The 16,290-nt window shown below is 47.2% G+C and overlaps 31 non-coding genes across 31 annotated transcripts; all 31 read right to left on the bottom strand.

The window, feature by feature from the left end:
* Window positions 1–189: 189 nt before the first annotated feature.
* TRNAD-GUC (transfer RNA aspartic acid (anticodon GUC)) lies at window positions 190–261 on the bottom strand. Its single transcript has one exon. It is a non-coding gene; the product is annotated as a tRNA-Asp (tRNA).
* A 221-nt stretch (window positions 262–482) lies between these two features.
* TRNAD-GUC (transfer RNA aspartic acid (anticodon GUC)) lies at window positions 483–554 on the bottom strand. The gene has a single exon. It is a non-coding gene; the product is annotated as a tRNA-Asp (tRNA).
* Window positions 555–770: 216 nt separating this feature from the next.
* Window positions 771–842, bottom strand: TRNAD-GUC (transfer RNA aspartic acid (anticodon GUC)). Its single transcript has one exon. It is a non-coding gene; the product is annotated as a tRNA-Asp (tRNA).
* An 807-nt stretch (window positions 843–1,649) lies between these two features.
* Window positions 1,650–1,721, bottom strand: TRNAD-GUC (transfer RNA aspartic acid (anticodon GUC)). The gene has a single exon. It is a non-coding gene; the product is annotated as a tRNA-Asp (tRNA).
* A 516-nt stretch (window positions 1,722–2,237) lies between these two features.
* TRNAD-GUC (transfer RNA aspartic acid (anticodon GUC)) lies at window positions 2,238–2,309 on the bottom strand. The gene has a single exon. It is a non-coding gene; the product is annotated as a tRNA-Asp (tRNA).
* A 514-nt stretch (window positions 2,310–2,823) lies between these two features.
* Window positions 2,824–2,895, bottom strand: TRNAD-GUC (transfer RNA aspartic acid (anticodon GUC)). The gene has a single exon. It is a non-coding gene; the product is annotated as a tRNA-Asp (tRNA).
* Window positions 2,896–3,411: 516 nt separating this feature from the next.
* On the bottom strand, window positions 3,412–3,483 carry TRNAD-GUC (transfer RNA aspartic acid (anticodon GUC)). The gene has a single exon. It is a non-coding gene; the product is annotated as a tRNA-Asp (tRNA).
* Window positions 3,484–4,580: 1,097 nt separating this feature from the next.
* Window positions 4,581–4,652, bottom strand: TRNAD-GUC (transfer RNA aspartic acid (anticodon GUC)). Its single transcript has one exon. It is a non-coding gene; the product is annotated as a tRNA-Asp (tRNA).
* Window positions 4,653–4,873: 221 nt separating this feature from the next.
* TRNAD-GUC (transfer RNA aspartic acid (anticodon GUC)) lies at window positions 4,874–4,945 on the bottom strand. Its single transcript has one exon. It is a non-coding gene; the product is annotated as a tRNA-Asp (tRNA).
* Window positions 4,946–5,169: 224 nt separating this feature from the next.
* Window positions 5,170–5,241, bottom strand: TRNAD-GUC (transfer RNA aspartic acid (anticodon GUC)). The gene has a single exon. It is a non-coding gene; the product is annotated as a tRNA-Asp (tRNA).
* A 1,094-nt stretch (window positions 5,242–6,335) lies between these two features.
* Window positions 6,336–6,407, bottom strand: TRNAD-GUC (transfer RNA aspartic acid (anticodon GUC)). Its single transcript has one exon. It is a non-coding gene; the product is annotated as a tRNA-Asp (tRNA).
* A 515-nt stretch (window positions 6,408–6,922) lies between these two features.
* TRNAD-GUC (transfer RNA aspartic acid (anticodon GUC)) lies at window positions 6,923–6,994 on the bottom strand. Its single transcript has one exon. It is a non-coding gene; the product is annotated as a tRNA-Asp (tRNA).
* Window positions 6,995–7,506: 512 nt separating this feature from the next.
* On the bottom strand, window positions 7,507–7,578 carry TRNAD-GUC (transfer RNA aspartic acid (anticodon GUC)). The gene has a single exon. It is a non-coding gene; the product is annotated as a tRNA-Asp (tRNA).
* A 219-nt stretch (window positions 7,579–7,797) lies between these two features.
* On the bottom strand, window positions 7,798–7,869 carry TRNAD-GUC (transfer RNA aspartic acid (anticodon GUC)). The gene has a single exon. It is a non-coding gene; the product is annotated as a tRNA-Asp (tRNA).
* An 807-nt stretch (window positions 7,870–8,676) lies between these two features.
* TRNAD-GUC (transfer RNA aspartic acid (anticodon GUC)) lies at window positions 8,677–8,748 on the bottom strand. Its single transcript has one exon. It is a non-coding gene; the product is annotated as a tRNA-Asp (tRNA).
* A 217-nt stretch (window positions 8,749–8,965) lies between these two features.
* On the bottom strand, window positions 8,966–9,037 carry TRNAD-GUC (transfer RNA aspartic acid (anticodon GUC)). The gene has a single exon. It is a non-coding gene; the product is annotated as a tRNA-Asp (tRNA).
* A 210-nt stretch (window positions 9,038–9,247) lies between these two features.
* On the bottom strand, window positions 9,248–9,319 carry TRNAD-GUC (transfer RNA aspartic acid (anticodon GUC)). Its single transcript has one exon. It is a non-coding gene; the product is annotated as a tRNA-Asp (tRNA).
* Window positions 9,320–10,120: 801 nt separating this feature from the next.
* TRNAD-GUC (transfer RNA aspartic acid (anticodon GUC)) lies at window positions 10,121–10,192 on the bottom strand. Its single transcript has one exon. It is a non-coding gene; the product is annotated as a tRNA-Asp (tRNA).
* An 805-nt stretch (window positions 10,193–10,997) lies between these two features.
* Window positions 10,998–11,069, bottom strand: TRNAD-GUC (transfer RNA aspartic acid (anticodon GUC)). The gene has a single exon. It is a non-coding gene; the product is annotated as a tRNA-Asp (tRNA).
* A 220-nt stretch (window positions 11,070–11,289) lies between these two features.
* On the bottom strand, window positions 11,290–11,361 carry TRNAD-GUC (transfer RNA aspartic acid (anticodon GUC)). Its single transcript has one exon. It is a non-coding gene; the product is annotated as a tRNA-Asp (tRNA).
* Window positions 11,362–11,879: 518 nt separating this feature from the next.
* TRNAD-GUC (transfer RNA aspartic acid (anticodon GUC)) lies at window positions 11,880–11,951 on the bottom strand. The gene has a single exon. It is a non-coding gene; the product is annotated as a tRNA-Asp (tRNA).
* A 218-nt stretch (window positions 11,952–12,169) lies between these two features.
* Window positions 12,170–12,241, bottom strand: TRNAD-GUC (transfer RNA aspartic acid (anticodon GUC)). The gene has a single exon. It is a non-coding gene; the product is annotated as a tRNA-Asp (tRNA).
* A 214-nt stretch (window positions 12,242–12,455) lies between these two features.
* TRNAD-GUC (transfer RNA aspartic acid (anticodon GUC)) lies at window positions 12,456–12,527 on the bottom strand. Its single transcript has one exon. It is a non-coding gene; the product is annotated as a tRNA-Asp (tRNA).
* A 514-nt stretch (window positions 12,528–13,041) lies between these two features.
* TRNAD-GUC (transfer RNA aspartic acid (anticodon GUC)) lies at window positions 13,042–13,113 on the bottom strand. Its single transcript has one exon. It is a non-coding gene; the product is annotated as a tRNA-Asp (tRNA).
* A 219-nt stretch (window positions 13,114–13,332) lies between these two features.
* On the bottom strand, window positions 13,333–13,404 carry TRNAD-GUC (transfer RNA aspartic acid (anticodon GUC)). The gene has a single exon. It is a non-coding gene; the product is annotated as a tRNA-Asp (tRNA).
* A 223-nt stretch (window positions 13,405–13,627) lies between these two features.
* Window positions 13,628–13,699, bottom strand: TRNAD-GUC (transfer RNA aspartic acid (anticodon GUC)). Its single transcript has one exon. It is a non-coding gene; the product is annotated as a tRNA-Asp (tRNA).
* Window positions 13,700–14,211: 512 nt separating this feature from the next.
* TRNAD-GUC (transfer RNA aspartic acid (anticodon GUC)) lies at window positions 14,212–14,283 on the bottom strand. Its single transcript has one exon. It is a non-coding gene; the product is annotated as a tRNA-Asp (tRNA).
* Window positions 14,284–14,507: 224 nt separating this feature from the next.
* TRNAD-GUC (transfer RNA aspartic acid (anticodon GUC)) lies at window positions 14,508–14,579 on the bottom strand. Its single transcript has one exon. It is a non-coding gene; the product is annotated as a tRNA-Asp (tRNA).
* A 514-nt stretch (window positions 14,580–15,093) lies between these two features.
* TRNAD-GUC (transfer RNA aspartic acid (anticodon GUC)) lies at window positions 15,094–15,165 on the bottom strand. The gene has a single exon. It is a non-coding gene; the product is annotated as a tRNA-Asp (tRNA).
* A 511-nt stretch (window positions 15,166–15,676) lies between these two features.
* Window positions 15,677–15,748, bottom strand: TRNAD-GUC (transfer RNA aspartic acid (anticodon GUC)). Its single transcript has one exon. It is a non-coding gene; the product is annotated as a tRNA-Asp (tRNA).
* Window positions 15,749–15,972: 224 nt separating this feature from the next.
* On the bottom strand, window positions 15,973–16,044 carry TRNAD-GUC (transfer RNA aspartic acid (anticodon GUC)). Its single transcript has one exon. It is a non-coding gene; the product is annotated as a tRNA-Asp (tRNA).
* Window positions 16,045–16,290: the final 246 nt, after the last annotated feature.

Genomic DNA, 16,290 nt, shown 5'->3' on the forward strand with positions numbered 1-16,290 from the left:
TCTCAGCGAGATCACAACTCTAGCTTGACATGACTGTTTCAGTGGGACAGAAAAAAAGAACACCTGGCGCTAGAGCTTCCCCATTATATTAGCTTACTCTGGAGGAGATGGAGAAAACTAAGATTATTTTGCCGAATGATAAATTAGTGCAGGTTGAATTTCCGCCCTATGGTAACTAAAAAATTACTGCTCCCCGTCGGGGAATTAAACCCCGGTCTCCCGCGTGACAGGCAGGGATACTGACCACTATACTAACGAGGATATGCGCATGACGGCAGACACGAACGTGTTGTCTGCGAGATCAACACTCTAGCTTTACACGACTGTTTCAGTGGGAAAGAACAAAAAACAGACACCTGGCGCTAGAGCTTCCCCAATAGAATAGCTTACTCTGGAGGAGATGGAGAAAACGAAGATTATTTTGCCGAATGGTATATTAGTGCAGGTTGAATTTCCACCCTATGGTAACTAAAAAATTACTGCTCCCCGTCGGGGAATCGAACCCCGGTTTCCCGCGTGACAGGCGGGGATACTGACCACTATACTAACGAGGATATGCGCATGCACGGCAGACACGACGGTGTTGTCAGCGAGATCACAACTCTCGCTTGACATGACTTTTTCAGTGGGACAGAAAAAAACACCTGGCGCTAGAGCTTCCCCATTATATTAGCTTACTCTGGGGGAGATGGAGAAAACGAAGATTATTTTGCCGAATGATATATTAGTGCAGGTTGAATTTCCACACTATGGTAACTTAAAAATTACTGCTCCCCGTCGGGGAATCGAACCCCGGTCTCCCGCGTGACAGGCGGGGATACTGACAACTATACTAACGAGGATTTGCGCATGCACGGCAGACACGACGGTGTTGTCAGCGAGATCACAACTCTAGCTTGACATGACTGTTTCAGTGGGACAGAAAAAAAGAACACCTGGCGCTAGAGCTTCCCCATTATATTAGCTTACTCTGGAGGAGATGGAGAAAACGAAGATTATTTTGCCGAATGATATATTAGTGCAGGTTGAATTTCCACCCTATGGTAACTAAAAAATTACTGCTCACTGTCGGGGAATTAACCCCGGTCTCCCGCGTGACAGGCGGGGATACTGACCACTATACTAACGAGGATATGTGTATGCACGGAAGACACGACGGTGTTGTCAGCGAGATCACAACTCTAGCTTGACATGACTGTTTCAGTGGGAGAAGAAAAAAAAACAAAAACACCTGGCGCTAGAGTTTTCCCATTATACTAGCTTACTCTGGAGGAGATGGAGAGAACGAAGATTATTTTGCTGATTAGTATAGCAGTGCAGGTTCAATTTCCACCCCATGGTAACTAAAAAATTACTGCTCCCTGTCGGGGAATTAAACCCCCGTCTCCCGCGTGACAGGCAGGGATACTGACCACTATACTAACGAGGATATGCGCATGACGGCAGACACGACGGTGTTGTCTGCGAGATCAACACTCTAGCTTGACACGACTGTTTCAGTGGGAAAGAAAAAAAACAGACACCTGGCGCTAGAGCTTCCCCATTATAATAGCTTACTCTGGAGGAGATGGAGAAAACGAAGATTATTTTGCCGAATGGTATATTAGTGCAGGTTGAATTTCCACACTATGGTAACTTAAAAATTACTGCTCCCCGTCGGGGAATCGAACCCCGGTCTCCCGCGTGACAGGCGGGGATACTGACAACTATACTAACGAGGATTTGCGCATGCACGGCAGACACGACGGTGTTGTCAGCGAGATCACAACTCTAGCTTGACATGACTGTTTCAGTGGGAGAGGAAAAAAACAAAGACACCTGGCGCTAGAGTTTTTCCATTCTATTAGCTTACTCTGGAGGAGATGGAGAGAACGAAGATTATTTTGCCGATTGGTATAGCAGTGCAAGCTCAATTTCCACCCTATGGTAACTAAAAAATTACTGCTCCCCGTCGGGGAATTAAACCCCGGTCTCCCGCGTGACAGGCAGGGATACTGACCACTATACTACCGAGGTTATGCGCATGACGGCAGACACGACGGTGTTGTCTGCGAGATCAACACTCTTGCTTGACACGACTGTTTCAGTGGGAGAGAAAAAAAAACAGAAACCTGGAACTAGAGCTTCTCCATTATATTAGCTTACTCTGCAGGAGATAGAGTAAACGAAGATTATTTTGCCGAATGGTATATTAGTGCAGGTTGAATTTCCACCCTATGGTAACTAAAAGATTACTGCTCCCCGTCGGGGAATCGAACCTCGGTCTCCCGCGTGACAGGCGGGGATACTGACCACTATACTAACGAGGATATGCGCATCGACAGCCGTCTCGACGGTATTGTCTGCGAGATGACAACTCTAGCTTGACATGACTGTTTCAGTGGGAGAGGAAAAAAACAAAGACACCTGGCGCTAGAGTTTCCCCATTATATTAGCTTACTCTGGAGGAGTTGGAGAGAACAAAGATTATTTTGCCGATTGGTATAGCAGTGCAGGTTCAATTTCCCCTCTATGGTAACTAAAAAATTACTGCTCCCCGTCGGGGAATCGAACCCCGGTCTCCCGCGTGACAGGCGGGGATACTGACAACTATACTAACGAGAATATGCGCATGCACGGCCGACACGACGGTGTTGTCAGCGAGATCACCACTCTAGCTTGACATGACTGTTTCAGTGGGACAGAAAAAAAGAACACCTGGCGCTAGAGCTTCCCCATTATATTAGCTTACTCAGGGGGAGATGGAGAAAACGAAGATTATTTTGCCGAATGATATATTAGTGCACGTTGAATTTCCACACTATGGTAACTTAAAAATTACTGCTCCCCGTCGGGGAATCGAACCCCGGTCTCCCGCGTGACAGGCGGGGATACTGACAACTATACTAACGAGGATTTGCGCATGCACGGCAGACACGACGGTGTTGTCAGCGAGATCACAACTCTAGCTTGACATGACTGTTTCAGTGGGAGAGGAAAAAAAACAAAGACACCTGGTGCTAGAGTTTTCCCTTTCTATTAGCTTACTCTGGAGGAGATGGAGAGAACGAAGATTATTTTGCCGATTGGTATAGCAGTGCAAGTTCAATTTCCACCCTATGGTAACTAAAAAATTACTGCTCCCCGTCGGAGAATTAAACCCCGGTCTCCCGCGTGACAGGCAGGGATACTGACCACTATACTAACGAGGATATGCGCATGACGGCAGACACGACGTTGTTGTCTGCGAGATCAACACTCTTGCTTGACACGACTGTTTCAGTGGGAGAGAAAAAAAACAGAAACCTGGAACTTGAGCTTTTCCATTATTATAGCTTACTCTGGAGGAGATGGAGTAAACGAAGATTATTTTGCCGAATGGTATATTAGTGCAGGTTGAATTTCCACCCTATGGTAACTAAAAGATTACTGCTCCCCGTCGGGGAATCGAACCCCGGTCTCCCGCGTGACAGGCGGGGATACTGACCACTATACTAACGAGGATATGCGCATCGACGGCAGACAAGACGGTATTGTCTGCGAGATCACAACTCTAGCTTGACATGACTGTTTCAGTGGGAGAGGAAAAAAAACAAAGACACCTGGCGCTAGAGTTTCCCCATTATATTAGCTTACTCTGGAGGAGTTGGAGAGAACGAAGATTATTTTGCCGATTGGTATAGCAGTGCAGGTTCAATTTCCCCTCTATGGTAACTAAAAAATTACTGCTCCCCGTTCGGCAATCAAACCCCGGTCTCCCGCGTGACAGGCGGGGATACTGACCACTATACTAACGAGGATATGCGTATGCACGGCAGACACGACGGTGTTGTCAGCGAGATCCCAACTCTCGCTTGACATGACTTTTTCAGTGCGACAGAAAAAAAAAACACCTTGCGCTAGAGCTTCCCCATTATATTACCTTACTCCGGGGGAGATGGAGAAAACGAAGATTATTTTGCCGAATGATATATTAGTGCAGGTTGAATTTCCACCCTATGGTAACTAAACAATTACTGCTCCCCGTCGGGGAATCGAACCCCGGTCTCCCGCATGACAGGCGGCGATACTGACAACTAAACTAACGAGGATATGCGCATGCACGGCTGACACGACGCTGTTGTCAGCGAGATCACAACTCTAGCTTGACATGGCTGTTTCAGTGGGACAGAAAAAAAGAACACCTGGCGCTAGAGCTTCCCCATTATATTAGCTTACTCTGTGGGAGATGGAGAAAACGAAGATTAGTTTGCCGAATGATATATTAGTGCAGGTTGAATTTCCACACTATGGTAACTTAAAAATTACTGCTCCCCGTCGGGGAATTGAACCCCGGTCTTCCGCGTGACAGGCGGGGATACTGACAACTATACTAACGAGGATATGCGCATGCACGGCCGACACGACGCTGTTCTCAGCGAGATCACAACTCTAGCTTGACATGACTGTTTCAGTGGGACAGAAAAAAAGAACACCTGGCGCTAGAGCTTCCCCATTATATTAGCTTACTCTGGAGGAGATGGAGAAAACGAAGATTATTTTGCCGAATGATAAATTAGTGCAGGTTGAATTTCCGCCCTATGGTAACTAAAAAATTACTGCTCCCCGTCGGGGAATTAAACCCCGGTCTCCCGCGTGACAGGCAGGGATACTGACCACTATACTAACGAGGATATGCGCATGACGGCAGACACGAACGTGTTGTCTGCGAGATCAACACTCTAGCTTTACACGACTGTTTCAGTGGGAAAGAAAAAAAAACAGACACCTGGCGCTAGAGCTTCCCCAATAGAATAGCTTACTCTGGAGGAGATGGAGAAAACGAAGATTATTTTGCCGAATGGTATATTAGTGCAGGTTGAATTTCCACCCTATGGTAACTAAAATATTACTGCTCCCCGTCGGGGAATCGAACCCCGGTTTCCCGCGTGACAGGCGGGGATACTGACCACTATACTAACGAGGATATGCGCATGCACGGCAGACACGACGGTATTGTCTGCGAGATCACAACTCTAGCTTGACATGACCGTTTCAGTGGGAGAGGAAAAAAAACAAAGACACGTGGCGCTAGAGCTTCCACATTATATTAGCTTACTCTGGAGGAGATGGAGAGAACGAAGATTATTTTGCCGATTGGTATAGCAGTGCAGGTTCAATTTCCACCCTATGGTAACTAAAAAATTGCTGCTCCCCGTCGGGGAATCGAACCCCGGTCTCCCGCATGACAGGCGGGGATACTGACCACTATACTAACGAGGATATGCGCATGCACGGCAGACACGACGGTGTTGTCAGCGAGATCACAACTCTCGCTTGACATGACTTTTTCAGTGGGACAGAAAAAAACACCTGGCGCTAGAGCTTCCCCATTATATTAGCTTACTCTGGATGAGATGGAGAAAACGAAGATTATTTTGCCGAATGATATATTAGTGCAGGTTGAATTTCCACACTATGGTAACTTAAAAATTACTGCTCCCCATCGGGGAATCGAACCCCGGTCTCCCGCGTGACAGGCGGGGATACAGACAACTATACTAACGAGGATTTGCGCATGCACGGCAGACACGACGGTGTTGTCAGCGAGATCACAACTCTAGCTTGACATGACTGTTTCAGTGGGACAGAAAAAAAGAACACCTGGCGCTAGAGCTTCCCCATTATATTAGCTTACTCTGGAGGAGATGGAGAAAACGAAGAATATTTTGCCGAATGATATATTAGTGCAGGATGAATTTCCACCCTATGGTAACTAAAAATTACTGCTCACTGTCGGGGAATTAAACCCCGGTCTCCCGCGTGACAGGCGGGGATACTGACCACTATACTAACGAGGATATGTGTATGCACGGAAGACACGACGGTGTTGTCAGCGAGATCACAACTCTAGCTTGACATGACTGTTTCAGTGGGAGAAGAAAAAAAACAAAGACACCTGGCGCTAGAGTTTTCCCATTATACTAGCTTACTCTGGAGGAGATGGAGAGAACGAAGATTATTTTGCTGATTAGTATAGCAGTGCAGGTTCAATTTCAACCCCATGGTAACTAAAAAATTACTGCTCCCTGTCGGGGAATTAAACCCCCGTCTCCCGCGTGACAGGCAGGGATACTGACCACTATACTAACGAGGATATGCGCATGACGGCAGACACGACGGTGTTGTCTGCGAGATCAACACTCTAGATTGACACGACTGTTTCAGTGGGAAAGAAAAAAAACAGACACCTGGCGCTAGAGCTTCCCCATTATAATAGCTTACTCTGGAGGAGATGGAGAAAACGAAGATTATTTTGCCGAATGGTATATTAGTGCAGGTTGAATTTCCACACTATGGTAACTTAAAAATTACTGCTCCCCGTCGGGGAATCGAACCCCGGTCTCCCGCGTGACAGGCGGGGATACTGACAACTATACTAACGAGGATTTGCGCATGCACGGCAGACACGACGGTGTTGTCAGCGAGATCACAACTCTAGCTTGACATGACTGTTTCAGTGGGAGAGGAAAAAAACAAAGACACCTGGCGCTAGAGTTTTCCCATTCTATTAGCTTACTCTGGAGGAGATGGAGAGAACGAAGATTATTTTGCCGATTGGTATAGCAGTGCAAGCTCAATTTTCACCCTATGGTAACTAAAAAATTACTGCTCCCCGTCGGGGAATTAAACCCCGGTCTCCCGCGTGACAGGCAGGGATACTGACCACTATACTAACGAGGTTATGCGCATGACGGCAGACACGACGGTGTTGTCTGCGAGATCAACACTCTTGCTTGACACGACTGTTTCAGTGGGAGAGAAAAAAAACAGAAACCTGGAACTAGAGCTTCTCCATTATATTAGCTTACTCTGCAGGAGATGGAGTAAACGAAGATTATTTTGCCGAATGGTATATTAGTGCAGGTTGAATTTCCACCCTATGGTAACTAAAAGATTACTGCTCCCCGTCGGGGAATCGAACCTCGGTCTCCCGCGTGACAGGCGGGGATACTGACCACTATACTAACGAGGATATGCGCATCGACGGCCGACTCGACGGTATTGTCTGCGAGATCACAACTCTAGCTTGACATGACTGTTTCAGTGGGAGAGGAAAAAAACAAAGACACCTGGCGCTAGAGTTTCCCCATTATATTAGCTTACTCTGGAGGAGTTGGAGAGAACAAAGATTATTTTGCCGATTGGTATAGCAGTGCAGGTTCAATTTCCCCTCTATGGTAACTAAAAAATTACTGCCTCCGTTCGGCAATCGAACCCCGGTCTCCCGCGTGACAGGCGGGGATACTGACCACTATAAAAACGAGGATATGCGCATGCATGGCAGACACGACGGTGTTGTCAGCGAGATCCCAACTCTCGCTTGACATGACTTTTTCAGTGGGACAGAAAAAAAAACACCTTGCGCTAGAGCTTCCCCATTATATTAGCTTACTCTGGGGGAGATGGAGAAAACGAAGATTATTTTGCCGAATGATATATTAGTGCAGGTTGAATTTCCACACTATGGTAACCTAAAAATTACTGCTCCCCGTCGGGGAATCGAACCCCGGTCTCCCGCGTGACAGGCGGGGATACTGACAACTATACTAACGAGGATATGCGCATGCACGTCTGACACGACGGTGTTGTCAGCGAGATCACAACTCTAGCTTGACATGACTGTTTCAGTGGGACAGATAAAAAGAACACCTGGCGCTAGAGCTTCCCCATTATATTAGCTTACTCTGGGGGAGATGGAGAAAACGAAGATTATTTTGCCGAATGATATATTAGTGCAGGTTGAATTTCCACACTATGGTAACCTAAAAATTACTGCTCCCCGTCGGGGAATCGAACCCCGGTCTCCCGCGTGACAGGCGGGGATACTGACAACTATACTAACGAGGATATGCGCATGCACGGCCGACACGACGCTGTTGTCAGCGAGATCACAACTCTAGCTTGACATGACTGTTTCATTGGGACAGAAAAAAAGAACACCTGGCGCTAGAGCTTCCCCATTATATTAGCTTACTCTGGAGGAGATGGAGAAAACGAAGATTATTTTGCCGAATGATATATTAGTGCAGGTTGAATTTCCGCCCTATGGTAACTAAAAAATTACTGCTCCCCGTCGGAGAATTAAACCCCGGTCTCCCGCGTGACAGGCAGGGATACTGACCACTATACTAACGAGGATATGCGCATGACGGCAGACACGAACGTGTTGTCTGCGAGATCAACACTCTAGCTTGACACGACTGTTTAGTGGGAAAGAAAAAAAAAACAGACACCTGGCGCTAGAGCTTCCCCAATAGAATAGCTTACTCTGGAGGAGATGGAGAAAACGAAGATTATTTTGCCGAATGGTATATTAGTGCAGGTTGAATTTCCACCCTATGATAACTAAAATATTACTGCTCCCCGTCGGGGAATCGAACCCCGGTCTCCTGCGGGACAGGCGGGGATACTGACCACTATACTAACGAGGATATGCGCATGCACGGCAGACACGACGGTATTGTCTGCGAGATCACAACTCTAGCTTGACATGACCGTTTCAGTGGGAGAGGAAAAAAACAAAGACACGTGGCGCTAGAGCTTCCACATTATATTAGCTTACTCTGGAGGAGATGGAGAGAACGAAGATTATTTTGCCGATTGGTATAGCAGTGCAGGTTCAATTTCCACCCTATGGTAACTAAAAAATTACTGCTCCCCGTCGGGGAATCGAACCCCGGTCTCCCGCGTGACAGGCGGGGATACTGACCACTATACTAACGAGGATATGCGCATGCACGGCAGACACGACGGTGTTGTCAGCGAGATCACAACTCTCGCTTGACATGACTTTTTCAGTGGGACAGAAAAAAAACACCTGGCGCTAGAGCTTCCCAGTTATATTAGCTTCCTCTGGGGGAGATGGAGAAAACGAAGATTATTTTGCCGAATGATATATTAGTGCAGGTTGAATTTCCACACTATGGTAACTTAAAAATTACTGCTCCCCGTCGGGGAATTAAACCCCGGTCTCCCGCGTGACAGGCGGGCATACTGACCACTATACTAACGAGGATATGTGTATGCACGGAAGACACGACGGTGTTGTCAGCGAGATCACAACTCTAGCTTGACATGACTGTTTCAGTGGGAGAGGCACCTGGCGCTAGAGTTTTCCCATTATATTAGCTTACTCTGGAGGAGATGGAGAGAACGAAGATTATTTTGCTGATTGTTATAGCAGTGCAGGTTCAATTTCCACCCTATGGTAACTAAAAAATTACTGCTCCCCGTCGGGGAATTAAACCCCGGTCTCCCGCGTGACAGGCAGGGATACTGACCACTATACTAACGAGGATATGCGCATGATGGCAGACACGACGGTGTTGTCTGCGAGATCAACAATCTAGCTTGACACGACTGTTTCAGTGGGAAAGAAAAAAACAGACACCTGGCGCTAGAGCTTCCCCATTATAATAGCTTACTCTGGAGGAGATGGAGAAAACGAAGATTATTTTGCCGAATGTATATTAGTGCAGGTTGAATTTCCGACCTATGGTAACTAAAAGATTACTGCTCCCCGTCGGGAAATCGAACCGCGGTCTCCCGCGTGACAGGCAGGGATACTGACCACTATACTAACGAGGATATGCGCATGACGGCAGACACGAACGTGTTGTCTGCGAGATCAACACTCTAGCTTGACACGACTGTTTCAGTGGGAAAGAAAAAAAACAGACACCTGGCGCTAGAGCTTCCCCATTATATTAGCTTACTCTGGAGGAGATGGAGAGAACGAAGATTATTTTGCCGATTGGTATAGCAGTGCTGGTTCAATTTCCACCCTATGGTAACTAAAAAATTACTGCTCCCCGTCGGGGAATCGAACCCCGGTCTCCCGCGTGACAGGCGGGGATACTGACAATTATACTAACGAGGATATGCGCATGCACGGCTGACACGACGGTGTTGTCAGCGAGATCACAACTCTAGCTTGACATGACTGTTTCAGTGGGACAGATAAAAAGAACACCTGGCGCTAGAGCTTCCCCATTATATTAGCTTACTCTGGGGGAGATGGAGAAAACGAAGATTATTTTGCCGAATGATATATTAGTGCAGGTTGAATTTCCACACTATGGTAACTTAAAAATTACTGCTCCCCGTCGGGGAATCGAACCCCGGTCTCCCGCGTGACAGGCGGGGATACTGACAACTATACTAACGAGGATATGCGCATGCACGGCCGACACGACGCTGTTGTCAGCGAGATCACAACTCTAGTTTGACATGACTGTTTCAGTGGGACAGAAAAAAAGAACACCTGGCGCTAGAGCTTCCCCAATAGAATAGCTTACTCTGGAGGAGATGGAGAAAACGAAGATTATTTTGCCGAATGGTATATTAGTGCAGGTTGAATTTCCACCCTATGGTAACTAAAAGATTACTGCTCCCCGTTGGGGAATCGAACCCCGGTCTCCCGCCTGACAGGCGGGGATACTGACCACTATACTAACGAGGATATGCGCATGCACGGCAGACACGACGGTATTGTCTGCGAGATCACAACTCTAGCTTGACATGACTGTTTCAGTGGGACAGAAAAAAAGAACACCTGGCGCTAGAGCTTCCCCATTATATTAGCTTACTCTGGAGGAGATGGAGAAAACGAAGATTATTTTGCCGAATGATATATTAGTGCAGGTTGAATTTCCACCCTATGGTAACTAAAAAATTACTGCTCACTGTCGGGGAATTAAACCCCGGTCTCCCGCGTGACAGGCGGGGATACTGACCACTATACTAACGAGGATATGTGTATGCACGGAAGACACGACGGTGTTGTCAGCGAGATCACAACTCTAGCTTGACATGACTGTTTCAGTGGGAGAGGAAAAAAACAAAGACACCTGGCGCTAGAGTTTTCCCATTATATTAGCTTACTCTGGAGGAGATGGAGAGAACGAAGATTATTTTGCTGATTGGTATAGCAGTGCAGGTTCAATTTCCACCCTATGGTAACTAAAAAATTACTGCTCCCCGTCGGGGAATTAAACCCCGGTCTCCCGCGTGACAGGCAGGGATACTGACCACTATACTAACGAGGATATGCGCATGACGGCAGACACGACGGTGTTGTCTGCGAGATCAACACTCTAGCTTGACACGACTGTTTCAGTGGGAAAGAAAAAAAACAGACACCTGGCGCTAGAGATTCCCCATTATAATAGCTTACTCTGGAGGAGATGGAGAAAACGAAGATTATTTTGCCGAATGGTATATTAGTGCAGGTTGAATTTCCGACCTATGGTAACTAAAAGATTACTGCTCCCCGTCGGGAAATCGAACCCCGGTCTCCCGCGTGACAGGCGGGGATACTGACCACTATACTAACGAGGATATGCGCATGCACGGCAGACACGACGGTATTGTCTGCGAGATCACAACTCTAGCTTGACATGAACGTTTCAGTGGGAGAGGAAAAAACACAAAGACACCTGGCGCTAGAGCTTCCACATTATATTAGCTTACTCTGGAGGAGATGGAGAGAACGAAGATTATTTTGCCGAATGGTATAGCAGTGCAGGTTCAATTTCCAACCTATGGAAACTAAAAAATTACTGCTGCCCATCGGGGAATCGAACCCCGGTCTCCCACGTGACAGGCGGGGATACTGACCACTATACTAACGAGGATATGCGCATGCACGGCAGACACGACGGTGCTGTCAGCGAGATCACAACTCTAGCTAGACATGACTGTTTCAGTGGGAGAGGAAAAAAAACAGACACCTGGCGCTAGAGCTTCCTCATTATATTAGCTTACTCTGGAGGAGATGGAGAGAACGAAGATTATTTTGCCGATTGGTATAGCAGTGCTGGTTCAATTTCCACCCTATGGTAACTAAAAAATTACTGCTCCCCGTCGGGGAATCGAACCCCCGTCTCCCGCGTGACAGGCGGGAATACTGACCACTATACTAACGAGGATATGCGCATGCACGGCAGACACGACGGTGTTGTCAGCGAGATCACAACTCTCGCTTGACATGACTTTTTCAATGGGACAGAAAAAAAAACACCTGGCGCTAGAGCTTCCCCATTATATTAGCTTACTCTGGGGGAGATGGAGAAAACGAAGATTATTTTGCGGAAGGATATATTAGTGCAGGTTGAATTTCCACCCTATGGTAACTAAAAAATTACTGCTCCCTGTCGGGGAATTAAACCCCGGTCTCCCGCGTGACAGGCGGGGATACTGACCACTATACTAACAAAGATATGCGCATGCACTGCAGACACGACGGTCTTGTCAGCGAGATCACAACTCTAGCTTGGCATGACTGTTTCAGTGGCACAGAAAAACACCTGGCGCTAGAGCTTCCCCATTATATTAGCTTACTCTGGAAGATATGGAATTAACGAAGATTATTTTGCTGATTGGTATAGCAGTGCAGGTTCAATTTCCACCCTATGGTAACTAAAAGATTACTGCTCCCCGTCGGGGAATCGAACCCCGGTCTCCCGCGTGACAGGCGGGGATACTGACCACTATACTAACGAGGATATGCGCATGACGGCAGACACGACGGTGTTGTCTGCGATATCAACACTCTAGCTTGACACGACTGTTTCAGTGGGAGAGAAAAAAAACAGATACCTGGCGCTAGAGCTTCCCCTTTATATTAGCTTACTCTGGAGGAGATGGAGAAAACGAAGATTATTTTGCCGATTGTATATTAGTGCAGGTTGAATTTCCACCCTATGGTAACTAAAAGATTACTGCTCCCCGTCGGGGAATCGAACCCCGGTCTCCCGCGTGACAGGCGGGGATACTGGCCACTATACTAAGGAGGATATGCGCATGCACGGCAGACACGACGGTATTGTCTGCGAGATCACAACTCTAGCTTGACATGACTGTTTCAGTGGGAGAGGAAAAAAACAAAGACACCTGGCGCTAGAGCTTCCACATTATATTAGCTTACTCTGGAGGAGACGGAGAAAACGAAGATTATTTTGCCGAATAGTATAGCAGTGCATGTTCAATTTCCACCCTATGGTAACTACAAAATTACTGCTCCCCGTCGGGGAATCGAACCCCGGTCTCCCGCGTGACAAGCGGGGATACTGACCACTATACTAACGAGGATATGTGCATGCACGGCAGACACGACGGTGTTGTCTTCGAGACCAACACTCTAGCTTGACACGACTGTTTCAGTGGGAGAGAAAAAAAACAGATACCTGGCGCTAGAGCTTCCCCTTTATATTAGCTTACTCTGGTGGAGATGGAGAAAACGAAGATTATTTTGCCAATTGGTATAGCAGTGCAGGTTCAATTTCACCCTACGGTAACTAAAAAATACTGCTCCCCGTTGGGGAATCGAACCCCGGTCTCCCGCGTGACAGGCGGGGATACTGACCACTATACTAACGAGGATTTGCGCATGCACGGCAGACACGACGGTGTTGTCAGCGAGATCACAACTCTAGCTTGACATGACTGTTTCAGTGGGAGAGGAAAAAAAACAAAGACACCTGGTGCTAGAGCTTCCCCTTTATATTAGCTTACTCTGGAGGAGATGGAGAAAACGAAGATTATTTTGCCAATTGGTATAGCAGTGCAGGTTCAATTTCCACCCTACGGTAACTAAAAAATACTGCTCCCCGTTGGGGAATCGAACCCCGGTCTCCCGCGTGACAGGCGGGGATACTGACCGCTATACTAACGAGGATATGCGCATGCACGGCAGACACGACGGTGTTGTCAGCGAGATCACAACTCTCGCTTGACATGACTTTTTCAGTGGGACAGAAAAAAAACACCTGGCTCTAGAGCTTCCCCATTATATTAGCTTACTCTGGGGGAGATGAGAAAACGAAGATTATTTTGCCGAATGATATATTAGTGCACGTTGAATTTCCACCCTGTGGTAACTACAAAATTACTGCTCCCCGTCCGGGAATTAAACCCCGGTCTCCCGCGTGACAGGCAGGGATACTGACCACTATACTAACGAGGATATGCGCATGACGGCAGACACGACGGTGTTGTCTGTGATATCAACACTCTAGCTTGACACGACTGTTTCAGTGGAAGAGAAAAAAAAAACAAAGACACCTGGCGCTAGAGCTTCCACATTATATTAGCTTACTCTGGAGGAGATGGAGAAAACGAAGATTATTTTGCCGAATGGTATAGCAGTGCAGGTTCAATTTCCACCCTATGGTAACTAAAAAGTTACTGCTCCCCGTCGGGGAATCGAACCCCGGTCTCCCGCGTGACAGGCGGGGATACTGACCACAATACTAACGAGGATATGTGCATGCACGGCAGACACGATGGTGTTGTCAGCGAGATCACAACTCTAGCTTGACATGACTGTTTCAGTGGGAGAGGAAAAAAAACAAAAGACACCTGGCGCTAAAGCTTCCCCATTATATTAGCTTACTTTTGAGGAGATAGAGAGAACGAAGATTATTTTACGATTGGTATAGCAGTGCAGGTTCAATTTCCACCCTATGGTAACTAAGAAAGTACTGCTCCCCGTCGGGGAATCGAACCCCGGTCTCCCGCGTGACAGGCGGGGATACTGACAACTATACTAACGAGGATTTGCGCATGCACGGCAGACACGACGGTGTTGTCAGCGAGATCACAACTCTAGCTTGACATGACTGTTTCAGTGGGACAGAAAAAAAGAACACCTGGCGCTAGAGCTTCCCCATTATATTAGCTTACTCAGGAGGAGATGGAGAAAACGAAGATTATTTTGCCGAATGATATATTAGTGCAGGTTGAATTTCCACCCTATGGTAACTAAAAAATTACTGCTCACTGTCGGGGAATTAAACCCCGGTCTCCCGCGTGACAGGCGGGGATACTGACCACTATACTAACGAGGATATGTGTATGCACGGAAGACACGACGGTGTTGTCAGCGAGATCACAACTCTAGCTTGACATGACTGTTTCAGTGGGAGAGGAAAAAAAACAAAGACACCTGGTGCTAGAGCTTCCCCTTTATATTAGCTTACTCTGGAGGAGATGGAGAAAACGAAGATTATTTTGCCAATTGGTATAGCAGTGCAGGTTCAATTTCCACCCTACGGTAACTAAAAAATACTGCTCCCCGTTGGGGAATCGAACCCCGGTCTCCCGCGTGACAGGCGGGGATACTGACCGCTATACTAACGAGGATATGCGCATGCACGGCAGACACGACGGTGTTGTCAGCGAGATCACAACTCTCGCTTGACATGACTTTTTCAGTGGGACAGAAAAAAAACACCTGGCTCTAGAGCTTCCCCATTATATTAGCTTACTCTGGGGGAGATGAGAAAACGAAGATTATTTTGCCGAATGATATATTAGTGCACGTTGAATTTCCACCCTGTGGTAACTACAAAATTACTGCTCCCCGTCCGGGAATTAAACCCCGGTCTCCCGCGTGACAGGCAGGGATACTGACCACTATACTAACGAGGATATGCGCATGACGGCAGACACGACGGTGTTGTCTGTGATATCAACACTCTAGCTTGACACGACTGTTTCAGTGGAAGAGAAAAAAAAACAAAGACACCTGGCGCTAGAGCTTCCACATTATATTAGCTTACTCTGGAGGAGATGGAGAAAACGAAGATTATTTTGCCGAATGGTATAGCAGTGCAGGTTCAATTTCCACCCTATGGTAACTAAAAAGTTACTGCTCCCCGTCGGGGAATCGAACCCCGGTCTCCCGCGTGACAGGCGGGGATACTGACCACAATACTAACGAGGATATGTGCATGCACGGCAGACACGATGGTGTTGTCAGCGAGATCACAACTCTAGCTTGACATGACTGTTTCAGTGGGAGAGGAAAAAAAACAAAAGACACCTGGCGCTAAAGCTTCCCCATTATATTAGCTTACTTTTGAGGAGATAGAGAGAACGAAGATTATTTTACGATTGGTATAGCAGTGCAGGTTCAATTTCCACCCTATGGTAACTAAGAAAGTACTGCTCCCCGTCGGGGAATCGAACCCCGGTCTCCCGCGTGACAGGCGGGGATACTGACAACTATACTAACGAGGATTTGCGCATGCACGGCAGACACGACGGTGTTGTCAGCGAGATCACAACTCTAGCTTGACATGACTGTTTCAGTGGGACAGAAAAAAAGAACACCTGGCGCTAGAGCTTCCCCATTATATTAGCTTACTCAGGAGGAGATGGAGAAAACGAAGATTATTTTGCCGAATGATATATTAGTGCAGGTTGAATTTCCACCCTATGGTAACTAAAAAATTACTGCTCACTGTCGGGGAATTAAACCCCGGT

The sequence above is a fragment of the Rhipicephalus microplus genome, chromosome 9 (assembly GCF_043290135.1).
Source record: "Rhipicephalus microplus isolate Deutch F79 chromosome 9, USDA_Rmic, whole genome shotgun sequence".
In the NCBI taxonomy this organism is placed as follows: Eukaryota; Metazoa; Arthropoda; class Arachnida; order Ixodida; family Ixodidae; genus Rhipicephalus; species Rhipicephalus microplus.